The 16,531-nt window shown below is 41.1% G+C and overlaps 1 long non-coding RNA gene across 1 annotated transcript; it reads left to right on the top strand.

The window, feature by feature from the left end:
- Positions 1 to 532: 532 nt before the first annotated feature.
- LOC106727475 lies at positions 533 to 15,079 on the top strand. The gene is made up of 3 exons (XR_001363686.1): positions 533 to 851; positions 12,164 to 12,262; positions 12,567 to 15,079. It is a non-coding gene; the product is annotated as an uncharacterized LOC106727475 (long non-coding RNA).
- The last annotated feature ends 1,452 nt before the right edge of the window (positions 15,080 to 16,531 follow it).

The following is a 16,531-nucleotide window of genomic DNA, read 5'->3' as shown; positions in this document are numbered from 1 at the left end:
CATGGATAAAGGTGGTCTTGTCGCGAAGTAATGAAAATGACTGCCTCTCTGATTTCTTCCCCAGATCCTATAATCCCATTATAATCCTGAGAAAAACATTGGGCAGTTGTAGACTTTCTACAAAATACCTAACTAGTACTCCTCAAAACTTGTCAAAATCATTGACTGTTGTCAAAAAGGTAGTCTGAGACCCTGTCACAGTCTGGGGAGGAGGAAGGAGACGTGACAGCTAAATGTAGTGTGGGATCCCGGAACAGGAAGAGGACCTTGGGCAAAAATTAAGGCAATTTGAAGTATGGACTTCAGTTAATAATAATATATCAATATTGGTTCATTAGTTGTGGCAAATGTATCAAACTAATGTAAGAGGTTAATGATAGGCGAAGCCAAGTGTAAGGTATATTAGGAACTCTGAATAATATTAACAACTTCTCTGTAGACATAAAACCATCCTAAAATTAAGTTTATTTTTTTAAAAAAAGACAAGCCTATAGTTCACATTTAATTTTCATCATGCTGGGAGCCTGAAGTCTAGAGCAGCACGTGGTGTTCGGGACTGATTGTGGTGTGAAAGTGGGGCAGCTCTTCCTGGCTGTTGTCTAGTAAAGCATGGCAGTTTGTTTGCAGAATCAGAGAATGCAGAATTTCTAAATGTTCTCCCGTGGAATTCCCTACTGGCATGACTTTCCCCCTTTGCTTCTGCCCAGCAGCAATCCCGTGAGTGGCATTTGCTGTCCTAGTTAATCAAAGGGTAGGATAAATGAAAAACTCCTCTTCCCCTCCTAAGACATTTCAATGGGCCTGGAAATGTAGGTCAAATTGCATCACCGCAGAAAGGAGCGAACAGGAAGGTGAGTGTGCAGTGTTGCCAACCTCTGTAGATTCCGAGTCATGATGAGCCAGTGTGGAGCAGCTGAGGGGTGAGATATAGGGACTCGGGAGTCATGGTTTTGAAGTAGTCCCAGAATATTTATATATTAACCAGTGGTTTTTTTTAAAAAAAAGATCTCTATCTAAAGCCCTAGTGAAAATAACGTACACTGGCTTTGTTTAATTTGTATCTCTGAGTCTCTGGAATTCTTTTTGTCTTTTATTTACTATTGGCATAATGCAGCAGTTTATATTAATTTAGCCAGAGAGATGTTTGAGTTGCAGAAATGATTGCCATGTGTACATTTTAAAAAATGTCTTTTTTGCTAATCACATAAATCTAATAATATAGTTTTCAAATTATATGTATTCATCTGCTCAATGGACTCTTGATTAGTATATAGAAATCACAAAATATGTTTTTTATCTCTAAGTTATGTTTAATGAATGCTGTTCCATGGTTTTCTATTTTTTTAATGGCTGAGTCTTACCGATTCTAAGATATAAGAAGTCTCTAAATACATGTGTTTATTTTTACATATTGTATGCTACCTGTGCTTGGTAAGATGTCCAGATGTCACTGCTAGAGTGGTCCTGTAGCTGACATCGTCATAAACAGGAAGCATCCTGACAGTAAAATCTACTGTGCTCTACTACCATAATTGGTAGTTGATCTATATACAAATGGAAAGTCATCCCTGGCTGGTTGGCTCAGTTGGTTGGAATGTCATCCTGTACACCAAAAGGTTGCAGGTTCGATTCAGGGTTAGAGCACATACCTAGTTAGGGTTTAATCCCTGGTTAGGGCACATATGGGAGGCAACTCATCGATGCTTCTTGTTTTCTCTCTCTTTTTCTCTTCCTCTCTCTCTCTCTAAAGTCAACAAACATATCCTCTAGTGAGGATTTGAAAATATATTTGCAAAGGTTTAGGTAGTATTTAACCTTATAGATTGAATACATTAATCTGTGAACTGTTTATAATCCAATATTCTTTTAGCTAATTTTTACTTTTTATTTTGAAATAATTGTAGATTCATGGGAAGTTGCAAAAATAGTACAGAGAGGTTCTGGTTACTCTTAAAGTTTCTCCCATTGATTTTATTTTACCTAACTCTAGTACAATATCAAAACCGAGAAATTGACATTGGCAGAAAATATGTGTGTAGTTATATGTCATTTTATCTGTGTAGATTCGTGTGACCATACCACAATCAAAACCCATCACTGTGAAAATCTCCCCCTTGCTCCCCTCGTAGTCACAGTCATTCCTATTGTTCTCACAGTCCCTAACCTGGCAACCACTAAGCTGTTCTCCAACTCTATAATTTTGTCATTTGGGGAATATTACATAAATATGACCTTTTGAGAGGCTTTTTTCAGCATTTTAAAAAGGATTTTATTTTGAAAAGACTATTCATATTAAACATTTAAAACAATATTTATTTTTAAAAGAAGTTGTTATCCAGAGTTTGATTCACTAATTTTCACACCTGCATTTTTCTAGCTTGAGTATTCTATACTCTGTGTTGCTATATTTGAACAGCTGCTAAAGTCATGTGTGCCGATGTCATATCTGATTATAGCATTAACCTTATTGCCTACTGTTAAGGCCAATACCATGAAGTTAAAGGGAAAATTACCACAGGAAAAGATCATCAACAAAGTAGGTGTTACAGTTGATTACTGAGCTTGAGTAAGATAATTAAATGTATACTGGGAGTATACCAAATAGAGTAACTGACCCATATTTGTGTTCCATTTCATCGCAAAAGAACTCTTCAAAGAAGAGAGACTTTCTGGAACATGTTTAAATGCACAGCAGTTGCCAAAACCGGTTTGGCTCAGTGGATAGAGCGTCGGCCTGCGGACTGAGGGGTCCCGGGTTCGATTCCGGTCAAGGGCATGTACCTGGGTTGCGGGCACATCCCCAGTGGGAGATGTGCAGGAGGCAGCTGATCGATGTTTCTCTCTCATCGATGTTTCTGACTTTCTATCTCCCTCCCTTCCTCTCTGTAAAAAATCAATAAAATATATTTAAAAAAAAATAAATGCACAGCAGTTGAAATATCTACATTAATTAGTTAATGTAAAGATCATGTCACAGAATTGTTCTATGTGATTAGTGTGAAATGTCACCAGATGAAAGCCAGTGTCTGCATCCTGTTAATCAGATTCTTTGAATGTCTTGAGTAGGAAATGGAGCCCTGTGGGTGGATGAGAGCTGGGAACAAGCAGCCCGAGAAGGAACAAATCTTCCTCAGATGCAGTGTGATGTTTTCTTACAAAATATAAAAAATACTCCAGGAGCTGTAGGAGAGCATGTTAGTGTTTGCTACAAATAATGATATCAGGGCTGTAGGGAATCCCATGGCCAGACCCAGGAACTGAGTCCCATGGCACCATCCTGACCTCTGGCAGTGAAGGTGAGGTGTGAGCACCAGCTCCTTCGCTGGCCCGGAAGTCATGCTCCTGAGGCTGTCAGGACAGATTTTTATGAATGGGATGATCTTGTAACTGTGTGACTGGCAATTGGTCTTCATTTGGGTCTGGCTCCTACGTTTTACACAGTTTTCCTCCTAGATAGAAAATTATTCTTTGTAATTAAAATCAACCTCTGCATATGGGCTTAACACCTTTCAATTGAACATCTATGTTTTATTCAAGCAGCATATGATTACACTTGAAGTAGCTATTGGGATGGAGGAAAAGGGGAATGATCATTTATTAATCACCAAATATCGGTCAGACACTGTTTTCAGTGTTTACGCACAGTCACATGTAATTACAATACTGAAAATTGCACTCATGATACTCACTAAGTAATGGGTCTGAAATAAGCAGTATACTAAGTAATTCTTTGGCAAATAGGCCAATTTTCATGGTCAGGTTTATTTAAGAGGTCTATTGCCCAAAACACAACATATATAAAATATAACTTAAAGATTATATATCTGTTAATTAATTTGTATATTCATGAGGCAATTTGTGAATAATATAGACTATAGAGATGTACTACCTACCCCTTCTCTTAGCAGCTTTCTATCCTAAAAACAAGTTTACAAGTAAAGGAAAAATCAACTAACTACAAGAGTGAAAACTGCTTAACTTATCAATGCAACATGTAATAAGGCAATCCATAATTAATTATCAAATAAATCAGATTGTAAATGCTGTAAATGTTCAGAAGAAGAAACGATTAGTGATCTCTGACCTTTGATTTTTGTCACCTGCGAAATGTAGGTAATACCTACCTCATAGTGAGAAATGAATAAAATATGTATGTAAAGACTATTTCTTAATACACCTTCAATACATTATAGCTGTGCTGTTGATAGTAAAATTCTGATGGTGATTAGGACAACAGTAGTACTGTATTGGAGTAGGCTGACTGACATTGCTTCCCCAAACCTCAGTAGCTTAACACTATATGTGTTGATTTCGCACCAGTCACAGCTCAGCATGGATTGGCACAGAGGCTCTTGCTTCTAGTCATTCAGGGGTGAGATTTCGTGGCTCTGTCCACCTCTGGGTGCTTGAAGCCCTCTCTATTTGACCAGCAGAGAGACTAAGGATAAAGATGATAAGGTTTGCATGGGCCAAGCCTAGAAGTGGCACAGTTTAGGACTCGGTCATATAACTGTGCCTTACCTTTCTGTTCACATTTTAGTACTCAGTCATATAGCTATGCCTTACCACAGTGAATACTAAAAATTTAGTCTGTGTGCTCAGTAAGAAGAGAATGTAGGTATAGGGGAGCATTGGCAATCTCTGTCACAAAGAATATCCAGAAAGGCTTAACAGTACAGGAGGCATTTTTCTTGGATCATTTAGAGAAGTGAAACTTGTAATAGCCTGCTTTTAAGTGGCATTACTTAAAAAGGAAGGGTAGTCAGTCACTTCATTTACTGTAAGCCATTTAACTACGATAGGCCTCCTTTTCCTCACTTACCAATATTCTTCATAGGGCTGTGGTGAAGGTTAAACACGACAGTACATGTAAAGTTCTTATTGCAGGGTCTGGCCCAAAGTAAACACTCAGGAAAAGTTATTATTATTGGTGGTATTAATAAGTATGCCCCCAGAGCTTAATGCTTACTAGCTGTTCATTTATTTGACTTTTTTTTAAAGGACCATGTTAGACTAGCAAAGAATGACTCAACTGAGGATGTTTACATGAATTTTAGAATTCGATAACCCCAGGCCAGTCACAGGAGGTTAATGTTCCCCTGGCACAGTACTGGGGGAGAAGCCTTCTCAGCTCCCCCAGGCTCCCTCCCCTCAGTCAGCTCCCCAGACTTGATCCGCTCTTAAGAGGACAAGAGCACCACTTTAAATTACCTCTCACTCCTCCTTCCCCATCCTCAGTGTTGAGGTCTATAGGAGAGTTTGGCTGGAACAAGTGAGAGTAAGTGCCAGAACAGCTCCTTATTGCTCAGGCCTAATTGCAAGTCCTTAGTAAGACAAGAACATCTCACCCCAGGCACATGCTAACCTGGGTGGGGTAGCTGTCCAAGTCTGTGGTTCCATTAAATCCAGTTCTATTCACACTTGTCAAGCCCTGGGGACGCAGGGATGAAATGAAATGTTGCAAACTCGCCTCTAAGAAGTCCATTTAGGAAGCTAGGTTTTCAGGACTGGAGGTGAGTTACTTACAAGGTGGGACTAAAGGAGTTCACGGTGTGGGAACAGTAGGTGCAGAGGAAAAGAGGTAGGAATTGCTGTGGTGGGTGGCCATGGAGGGAATGGTCTTAAGCTCAGCTCTAGTATTGACTGCCTCACTCTGCCCCTTATTGGCCTCATCTCTCAAGCCACAGTTTTCCTTCTGTTAAAAGTTTTTAGTAAAAGTTCTGTATCAGAGACTTGGGAGGATTAAGTGACATGATATATGTGTTAATACTGGGCACATAGTAAGTGCTTAATAAATATCAGCTGCTACTACTATGAGTATTGTCATGTGCTTTTGTAAATCAACCTGAAAATGTACTGAATTGACCAAGGATTTGGGCCCACAAGACAAATTGAAGAACTGCTGGGAATTTTATTATATTTTTGGTTCTCTCTTAGGCTAATGGTAAAATAGTGTACTGTAGTCACAATTGATGGGGAAATGGCTTGCTGACCCCACAGTTAAAAGGAAAAGGAGCCCAGTTAACCTCTGTGAAGCTTAGGAAAGAGAACCAGAGATGGGAGAGCTGGGCCACCTGAAACAGTAAGGGAGTGCAGGCCGGTGGCATTGAACCCTTTGGAGAGAGGGAAGGGTGTGTGTGCAGAGACATAGATGCTCCTTTAAAAATGTTATGACGGTGAGGAATGTCACGTAGGGGAAGGTGCTGAGACTGACGGCAGGGACTAAAATATATCCATGAGCTTAGGCCAGAGGTTTTGGAGTCCTTAGAAAGTGGTTTCATCTCCCTCTTTCCTGGTTGTTTTCAAACTGTCATTGGTGTCCCTGGAGCTCAGTGGGTGCAGAAATTCCAGCTGACCTTTGGAGAAGGGGTACCTGGTAGCTCCATTGAGAAGACAATGTGTGTGGAGAATAGAGGTTCCTTCTGAAAGTCGCTTTGCGAGTGAATACCTGCCAGGGTGAGAGCAAGGTGGAACTTGGGTAGGAGGAATGTGAGCGAGCTAGGAACCCCGTTAATTCAGGTTTCTGTAGAACAGGGGTCCTCAAACTACGGCCCGCAGGCCACATGCAAATACAAATATTGTATTTGTTCCCGTTTTGTTCTTTTTCTTCAAAATAAGATATGTGCAGTGTGCATAGGAATTTGTTCATAGTTTTTTTTTTAAACTATAGTCCGACCCTCCAACGGTCTGAGGGACAGTGAACTGGCCCCCTGTTTAAAAAGTTTGAGGACCCCTGCTGTAGAACATGCCTACCACTGACATGTAACCTGCTTTTACGGTAAGACTTGTGGTTTCTCATTAGGCTCAAGGTCACAAGGAGGTAGGCCTGGCAGGAGGAGAAGTGATGCAGACAGGTGGGTGCTTTGGAAAGTACTTGCCCAATGACGAGAGGCCGCAGGATACAGCATCAGCCAGTTGTCCCCATGCAGGAGAGCTGGCTGTAGTTGCCAGATTTTTGGACATTCCAAGAGAAAATGGGAAGATGGAATTTTATGTGAATCTTCCCACCTTTAAAATATTAGCAACACATTTCTTTTTTTCCCTAAGATCAGCAAAGAGGGAAAAAAAGTGAATTATTTTAGTTCTCTGGACTTTGTTTGCAATGAGGGTCAAAGAGTGGAGAGAAAAATGCATAGCAGGTGTTAGGCAGCTCAGCTGAACACACTGCTGACTCTAGGGCCAAGCACAGTACCTGCGGTGGAGCACACGCTCAATAGTGCTATTGAATAAATAGACCAGCTCAGGAAACCTCTTGGTTTTTCGTCTTTTCATGTAGAGTGGAGAGAGAGGTAGCCTTCCCTCAGCTCTAACTTAGAAGAGAAAATCAAGTCAAAGCTTGTGTTGCCCTCCTTGTAGGGCCCACCTCTCGAGACTTTTCTCTTCCCTTTCATAACTCTCTAAGCACCAGGGTGCCATTCTCACATTAAAGTTCCATAGTTTGCCTAGAATTGAAGAAAACTTAAGAATAAAAGAAAGTTTTTACTGATGTGCTTAAAAATAAGACTGACTCAGTTTAGCCTGTTGTTTTTTCCCTTTCCTTTATTATGGTTTGTAGGTTTTTGCTTAATTTCTACAGACTCTATTATATAACAAACTAGAGGCCCGTTGCACGAAGATTCGTGCAATAGGCCTTCTTTCCCCTGGCTGCCAGCACCAGTTTTCCTCTGGCACCCGGGACCCAGACCTTCACTCTGGCCACCGCCTTCCATCTTCGCTGCGGCTGGAACCTTCAGTCTTTGCTCCTTGCTCCGGCCGGAGTCTTCAGTCTCCGACCAGAGCTGCTCCTGTAGCTCCTTCCGCCCCCCACCCTCCCCCTCATAGCTTGATCGCTGCTTCGCCTGCAGACCTCGCCGACGGGCTCCTGGGTCCCAGGGGGCCGCCTTGCCTGCAGCCCGGTTTTCCGATCATGATCACGGGCCGCAGGCAAGGCAGCTCCTGAGTCCCGGGGGGCCACCTTGCCTGCGGCCTGGCTTTCCGGGGGCTCCTGGGGCCGCACACGGAGGCCTAGATGGCGGCTCCTGGTGTCCCACCCTGCCTGCAGTATGCAAATTAGCCACCATTTTTGTTGATGGTTAATTTGCATTTCACGCTGATCAGCCATTGGCGATGGTAGCGAAGGTATGGTTAATTACCAAGTTTGTCTGTTATTAGATAGGAAATGTTCCAGATTGTGCCTTAAATTGCAACAAGGCTCTCAGAGTCTTAAAAGGACATAGAGATGTTACTCCTAGAAAGTAAGTCATTTTCTCTGTGAAAGGCGATATAACACTGCCCATATAGCATTGGGCTTTCTGTGTCTAAAGGTAATGAGAGGATTTTTCTGAACTTTTGGGCATTCCTCTGGATCTTCTTTTATAACAGATTCTAGTGATATCTATCCTTTTATTTTTTAATACAAGAGTTTTAGCTGTCACCAGAAATCAATTCCAAACCGTTTAAGCTCCAAAGAGGGGAACCACTTTCCCTACAGGCCCCGGGGATTGTTGAGACCGTAGGGAAGGAAGCGCTTTGGGCCTCTGGGGGACTAGACTTGGGACAAGAACCTCTGGGCAGAAACTATTTTTCGTTCTCTCTGGGGCTACATGGGCTCTTGGGTCCCATTCACTCTGAGTAGCACAGTTATTCTTCCCTCTTTGCTGACTGGCTCTTTCCTATAGATAAGAGCATACAGGGGTGCTTGCAGCTAGACCAGAATAGACCCTCTTCATTCCAATTTCTAATTTCAAGGGGAACAAATTGAGTCTCACTTTGCGTTACGTGTCCAGCTTTGGCCAAAACAGGAGTTTGGAGTCCTGTAGTACAAATGTAACTTGGCATGGGGTTGAGGACTAATAGTGCTGAGAAAAAAGAGTTGCCACGGGCTAGGCAGCAACTCCAGAAGAGTGGCATCTTATACAGTCTTGCCTCCGCCCCCCCAAAAGAGTACATACATTAAATTGATCCTTCTCAAGACTTCTCAACATTCAAGTTATATCCTTTTTTTCTTGTTTCCTTATCTCCAATATCTGAAAAAAAATTTTTAAATCTTTAAAAAATTATATTTATTTCCCTAGCTGGTTTGGCTCAGTAGACAGAGCCTTTGCCTGCGGACTGAAGGGTCCCAGGTTCAGTTCCGACCAAGGGCACATACCTTGGTTGCAGGCTCGATCAGGGTGCATGCGGGAAGCAACCAATCGATGTCTCTCTCTCATATTGATGTTTCTCTCTGTGTGTCTCTCCCCCTCCCTTCCACTCTCTCTAAAAGTCAATGGAAAAACACCCTTGGGTGAGGATTAACAACAACAAACTTATATTTATTGAATGCTGGTTTCATAGTAGATGGTGAATGAATAAAAGCTATCAAGTTTTATATATCTATTCTTAGTGTTCCCCAGTCTACCTTTTAAACTATTTCTCTTTCTCTCTTTAAAACAAAGTTGCTGTTTAGGCAGTTTGGTGTACTGGAAAGGGAACTATATAGCACCAAATGCCTCCGTCCTAGTTCCAGTTTCAAACCATTTATTTGCTGGGCAATCTTGAACAAATTATGACCTCGCTTAGTCTGTTTGCTCCACTAGTAGTTTGGAGATTATCATAACAGCTCTTTTGAGCAGTGTCATTGTGAAGATAAAAAAGAGAGAACATATACAAACATATGATAGCTTTTTTCCCCTATGAAAGAAAGATTTCTGATCCCCTATTCTAAGTAGAGTAGTTACTATTTTTAAATGCTTATTTTTAGTAGCTGCCACTACCATTTTCCTCTAAGAATAGGGTTCCTCTTAAAGAATTTCTAAAGTATGCAGGCTGGAAAATGGTGAATTTTTTTAATGACAAATACTATCTTGGGGACAATTTCATAGCATCTAAAATCTGATGACTTCCTTGGATACTTAGGAGATATAGCTGGAATGTCCTGACGGAAAACTGAAAAATAGCTTGACCCAGTGAAATAAGATCGAGCACATAGTCTAATCTGATGCCGGTTTTGTTCCACCTCCACCTCAAGTGTGCTCTAAAGGAACCACCATCAGCGAGGTGAATAGTTACCTCTAAAATAACATATCTATTTTTTTAAATCCTTACCCAAGAGGGTGGAAGGGGAAGAGAGTGAGAGAGAAACATCGATCTGTTGCCTCTATATGGGTCCCGACTGGGGATGGAACCCACTTCCTAGGTATGTGCCATGATGGGAATTGAACCCACCACCTTTTAGTGTACAGGATGATGCTCCAACCAACTGAGCCACCTGGCCAGGGATCTAACATAACATCTTTATTGGCTGTCTCTATCCTGGTAATTTGTAGCTGTTGAGTGATTGTTGCATAGCTATTCAATGTTTAGTATGCAAAGGCTCAGGACAGGCATGTTAAACAAAATAGTTGGTTTTATTGGCAATAAAGCAGAAAAGGAACACTAAAATGGAAATCAGAGAAAAGTTTTAGAAGATAGGGGGCTGGGAAGTAAGTACAAATCTGGGGAAGAGAAACATCTGGCTTGTAAAGATTGTAGGAATGATTACTTTGCTGAATGATTACATTACTGAATAACAGTTTGTGAGTGAATAAAATTGAAACTATCTAAAAGAAAGGAGAGTGGAAGGATGTGATCCAGGAATAACTTAAAATCCAATAAAGACAATTATGACATGATATAGAATTTCAGCCACTGACTTTGCAAGATGTTTTATTAATATTTCAAATGATAGAAATATTTGGCTTACCATCTCAGAGTTATGAAAAGAAACAAAAGTTAAAGCAATATTCCTGTCACGTGACCTTGGTGATAGCCAGTGAGGACTATAGGAAGAGGAAGGGTATTACTGGTGAAATTTTTATACAAAATAAAAGCTATCAGCCTGCCTTGTGCTTATACTTCAGCATCTGCTCCATAGCAGTGTCATTGCCCATATTTGCTGTTCTCTCTCTTCTTCTGTAAGTCAAACTTGAAAACCAGTTAAATTTCTAACTGGTCTCTTAATCTCTAGTTCCTTGACTCTTAACTCAGTGATTCTTCCCAATTTAATTTAAGTAGTAGCCACATCCCACTTGAAATGTACATATACACATTGCACAAAAATGCATAGATAATGGAACACATAATTTCCTTGTGCTTTTTAGGAAGGTGATTTAATTGAGTTTTTGTTTCCTGTCTGTAGTATTATGAATTGCTTTTATAAACTGTTAGATGAAAAAGGACAAATGAGCTCTCCATATAATAATCTCACTCAATGTGTGTGTGTTTTTAAATCTGTGATTCTGACAGGTTTCATAGGAGCAGGCTTTCTGAATAGCCATTTTAAAAATTAAGTGAAAACTCATTAGTGGCAAATTAAACACAATGACTTTAAGCCCCAGGAGCTTTCTCTATGTACATATTAGTCATTTGTTCTTAGTTTATTGTAAATACTAGAGATCCGGTGCACGAAATTCATGCACTCAGGGGTCCCTCAGCCTGGCCTATGCCCTCTCATAGTCTGGGAGCCCTCGGGGGATGGCCAATTGACAGCTTAGGCCTGCTCCTCGTGGGGAGCAGGCGTAAGCCGGCAGTCGGACGTCCTCAGTGCTGCCGCAGAGGCAGGAGAGGCTCCTGCCACGACCACTGTGCTCACCAGCTGTGAGCCTGGCTTCTGGCTGAGTGGTGCTTTCCCTGTGGGAGCGCACTGACCACCAGGGGGCAGCTCCTGTGTTGAGCGTCTGCCCTCTGGTGGTCAGTTCGTGTCATACCGACCAGTCGTTCTGCTATTTGGTTGATTTGCATATTAGCCTTTTATTATATAGGAGGACTAGAGGCCCGATGCATGAAATTTGTGCAAGAGTAAGCCTTCCTTCCCCCGGCTACCGGCACCAGCTTCCCCCTGGCACCCAGGACCTGAGCTTCCCTCCAGCTACCTGCAGGCACCCGGGACCTGGGCTTCCCTCTGGCCCAGCTTTGTCCAGAATGACGTCCAGTCTAATTAGCATATTACCCTTTTGTTATTATAGATAGCTGCTTAAGTGCATTGTAAAAAACCAAAAAACTGAATTACATTTGTTGTAAAATTGATAAAGTGCCTCAAATTTTAACACTTTGACATTTCAAAGCACATATAATAATTTTGTAACATCTGGTAACTAATGAGATTGTAGATTTCTGGTTAGCTTGACCATTGTTTTATCCCTTTGCCCCTTTTCTCTGTTTGTAGATCTGAACAGAATTAAGAAGAAAGTACTTCCACAGTCATAGCAGATGAAGATCCCCCGATAAATCAATCAGGAGTTTTGGCCTGCCCTCCAAAGAAAAGGTAACTGCTCTTCCAACATAGCACAGCTGTAAAATGTGATGCTTCCGGCTATAATAGAGCAAGTCTTACCAAAGAATGAGACTTTTTAAATATAAAGTATCGGAGTAAGATTTCAAATTTTAAGCATAACTCTGAATATGATATTACTAACATGAAATGACAGTGAATTTAAGAGTACAATATTATTAGGTGTTTGTCAAAACGAAAACTGCTAACTACTACCTCCCTCCATTCTTTAAAATTATAGGAAGACTTTGGAGATAGGAACTCGCACCCCAATAAATCCATATTTATTTTTTCTTAGGACGTTGTACAAAGATATGCTCCTGTGTTTTTGTCCAGCTCTACTTTCCCCAGCTCCTGTTTTCTCTCCACAAGCAACATAGACCGCTGCTCAGGGCTGGGAAGGTCCTAAGCAAATTGTAAACAGGCATACTTCCTGGGCCCAGTACCTTTGCCCAGCCGCCAGATGGCTCTGTGCTCATTTCAAAAACAGCAGACATCATTAGTTGTTTCTTACTACATGTTTGCCATTGTGCATTCACTATTTGGGGAGGAGGGATGGTAAGTTTCACATAATTGAAAAAGAGGAAAATATTCTGGAGAAATGCTTTATGTGTGTCCCATAGATTCTTTTAATTTTGTGTTCTATTTTAAACTTTGTAGACACTGGTAAAAAAAAAAAAGTAACTTTAAGCTTTCAACTAAACGAACCACTTGGTGAAGTTACAAAAACCTCATCTGTAGAGATCCTGCACAGTCAAGCCTCTATGGGCTCCCTCTCCCTTGCCTGGCCAAGGTCCTTCTGCCACACCCCAGCTGGGCAGTGTGGTGCCAGGTGTGGAAAGCTATCAAATCGAATGAACTTTTTCCTGGAGAAATTTTTATTAAAAAAAAAAGATTCATCCTCCCATGTCCTAAAAGCAGTGAGGGGCTTACATGTTAAGATGAGGTTTAACACAAGTTATTGAAGGATAAAACGGAACAGAATCCAAACAGGAGAGACCAAAGAATGTTTAGCGTCTGAAATTGATCAGTTTACATATTTATGCAACAAATGCAATGCCTCAGTCAGGTTGCAACTATAGTAAAGATGGAAACATTTTGGGCAACATGCACATTCATCTGCAAAGATAACAATTTCAGACAGAAATAGGAGTGTCAGGAAAGGTGTGGCAGTTCTGGTTAGATGTTTAGAAGAACACAGTACTGGGCAGCTCTGAAGTCTCCACCCTCAAAATAGGTCCTTACATTTTTCTGGCCTAAAGCTGATCGGGCAGCAGCGCATAGTATCCTTCTGTGGTCGTCCAGGTCATCACAAAGGTGACCCTCACGGTGGGATGCCTGGGCAGTGCCAGAGAAGAGAGAAGCAGCGCTTTCCTAAATGGTGGTCAGCAGCCGGAAGTGGTGAGATTGGGGGGGAAGGTAGGGAGGAAACATTTGACAGAAATGCCAGAGGAGCACTTTAGTCCCTAACTGTTTATTTAGTTTTTATATGCAAAGGGATTGACTTTGAGAAGGAAAATAGTAGGTGATTTCCACAGACTACAATTATGATATCCTTTTTTTAAATACTATTCTGATGAAAAGATTAACATGATACTAGGAAGTCAATGACAAGGGGCAGGGGAAAAAGAAGTGTCACAAGCTCATGTCTGCAGGGATCAAACAGGTAGAAGAATGAAATGGGCCAGGTGGACCTGGGAAACTATCACTTGACCAATCTAAAGGGCAGCCCCTTTTCAGTGCCAGCTGATTGTAAATAGTTACTGCATGTCTACCATGTGTTGTGCTCTTCTGGGCACTGGTAATTAAGTAGGAAATCAGAGGGACAAAAGTCCCTGCCATTGTGACACCTTTTAATGGAAGGAAACAGATAATAGATAGCAAATGCAATCAATAAGTACATTTTTCATTATACTAGATGATGATGACTGGTTAGAAATAGCAGGCCAGGATAAGGAAAATCGGGAGTGCTGATGAGGGGTGGGCTTACAATTTTAAGTAAGGGTGGTCAGGGTTGGACTTTTTGAGGTGAGATTTTAGTATTGACTGTGAAGGAATGAACCACTGAGCTTTCTGGAGATACAGTGAACACCCAGTGCAAAGGACTAAAATAGAGCCTGCCGGGGTTGTCCAAGCAACGGAAAGGAGAAGGCCAGAGCTGAGTGAGCAGGCAGGAGAGTGGGAGGAGACACAGGCAGACAGGCACAAGACCTGTGTATGCCGCCTCATAGGCCATGCAGGCCGTGGCTTGTACTTTGGGAGAAGTAGGAGGCCACTGGAATGTGAGTACTGGAGTGACTTGATCTGACTTCTGTTTGAATGAAACCATTGGGGGTGCTATATCGAGGTAGGCTGCAGGGGGAAAGGATAAAAGCACTAAGACCAGTTAATCAGCGGTTAACCCAGGCAAGAGATGATGTTGCCAGACCTTCCAGGTTTTTAAAGGAACTGGAATCTTGACCTTAATGATTTTCCTTGAGTTTTCCTATGTTAGCAACTAATTTAAGAAAAGCAAACAGTTTGAGTCAACCTAAATAAGTCTACGATTCTGCCATGTGTTGGCAATTTGCTACCTTGGGTATAGAAGTGGAGGAATTCAGAGTAAGCTGAGGACTTTGGGCCAGGCTAACTTGGGGAGGGTAAGAGTTGATTTGAAGCTCACATGAAAGCTTGACTTTGATTTGCACGTGAAACTGAAGGACGGGAAAGATAATGGCACGCAACTATTCACAATACCCAAAAAGTAGAAACAGCCCAAAGGTCCATCAGCTGATGAATGGATAAAAAAATAAAAAACATGGGATATGCACACAGTGGAATATTATTCATCTGGAAAGAGAAAGACAGTATTGAGCCTCAAAAACATTATGCTAACTGAAAGAAGCCAGAAACAAAAGTTCACATATTGTATGATGCAGAAAATCCAAAATAGGCAAAACTTTTGAGACAGAAGACAGATGTGGCTTCTAGGGGTTGGGGGAAGGGATGGGGGATGGGGAGTGACTGCTTACTGGGTACAGGGTTTCCTTTTGGGGTGATGAAAGTGCTCTGGAACCAGATAATGATAATGGATGCATCACATTGTGAATATACTAAATGTCACTAAGTGTACACTTTAAAATTGTTAAAATGGTAAATTTTATATTAAGTGAATTTTATCTCAATTTTTTTAAAGGGCATATGGAAAAACATTGTAAAGATATGTATTTTGTGTCTTTTTTAGCCAGAGTGGAGTCTTTGTAAGTGGGAGTGAAGGGTGATAACGCTATAAAAAGGATGTTTGGCCAGATAGGGAAAGGTGTTGACTGCCAGGCCAGGGAGTTTAGAATCTCTGCTTTTGGCAGCAGTGAAATACGCACTCCACAAGAGGAAGGCAACCAAAGGGGTTGGTGCCTGGGAATCCCGGTGCCTGGGAATCCCAGCATCTGGGTTTCAGAGGAAAGCAAATGCCCCCAGGTTTCACCAGTCTGTAATATTGCTACTCAAGTGATTGAATTTTGTGACAATCTCACAAAAGTCTCAAACAAAATTAGAATTTCTTCTTCTTTTAAAAAATATTCTGGTTAGCCCTGGCCGGTTTGGCTCAGTGGATAGAGCACCTGCCTACAGACGGAAGAGTCCCGGGTTCCATTCTGGTCAAGGGCACATGGCCAGATTGCAGGCTCAATCCCCAATGGGGGGGGTGTGAAGAAGGCGGCCGATCAATGATTCTCTCTCATCATTAATGTTTCTATCTCACTCTCCCTCTCCCTTCCTCTCTGAAATCAATAAAAATATATTTAAAAAAAATATTCTGGTTATAAAAGTTTGTCATTAAACAAAATTAGATAACTATGTGAGGTGATAGATGTGTCAGCTAATTTTATATATATATATAAAATCACCACATTGTACACTTTAAATTTACACAATGTTATATGTCAATTATATTTCAATAAAGCTAGAAAAATTTAAGTATTACATAAATATGTATGTTAATAAAAAGCCCCTTTAATTACATTCTTTCACTTTCTGCTCCCCATAAATCCAAAGTTATCTGGACTGTTTTCTATGGACAGAGTTATCATTATCATAGTTATTGCTTTTTCACAAAAATAGACACATACACTGAGTGGCCAGATTATTATGACCACCTGACATTTGTAGGCAAATTAGCTATAATTTCATGCTGAAGTTGCTAGAGGGCCAGACCATTATAAATAGGGAAGCAGGTTGTTTACCACGACAGAAGTGATTTTTTCTGAAGATATGGGTAAACAATGC

Source organism: Myotis brandtii, unplaced genomic scaffold, assembly GCF_000412655.1.
Source record: "Myotis brandtii unplaced genomic scaffold, ASM41265v1 scaffold430, whole genome shotgun sequence".
Taxonomy (NCBI): Eukaryota; Metazoa; Chordata; class Mammalia; order Chiroptera; family Vespertilionidae; genus Myotis; species Myotis brandtii.
The sequence above is the reverse complement of the archived record's forward strand: the minus strand, read 5'-3'. Positions and strand labels throughout refer to the sequence as shown.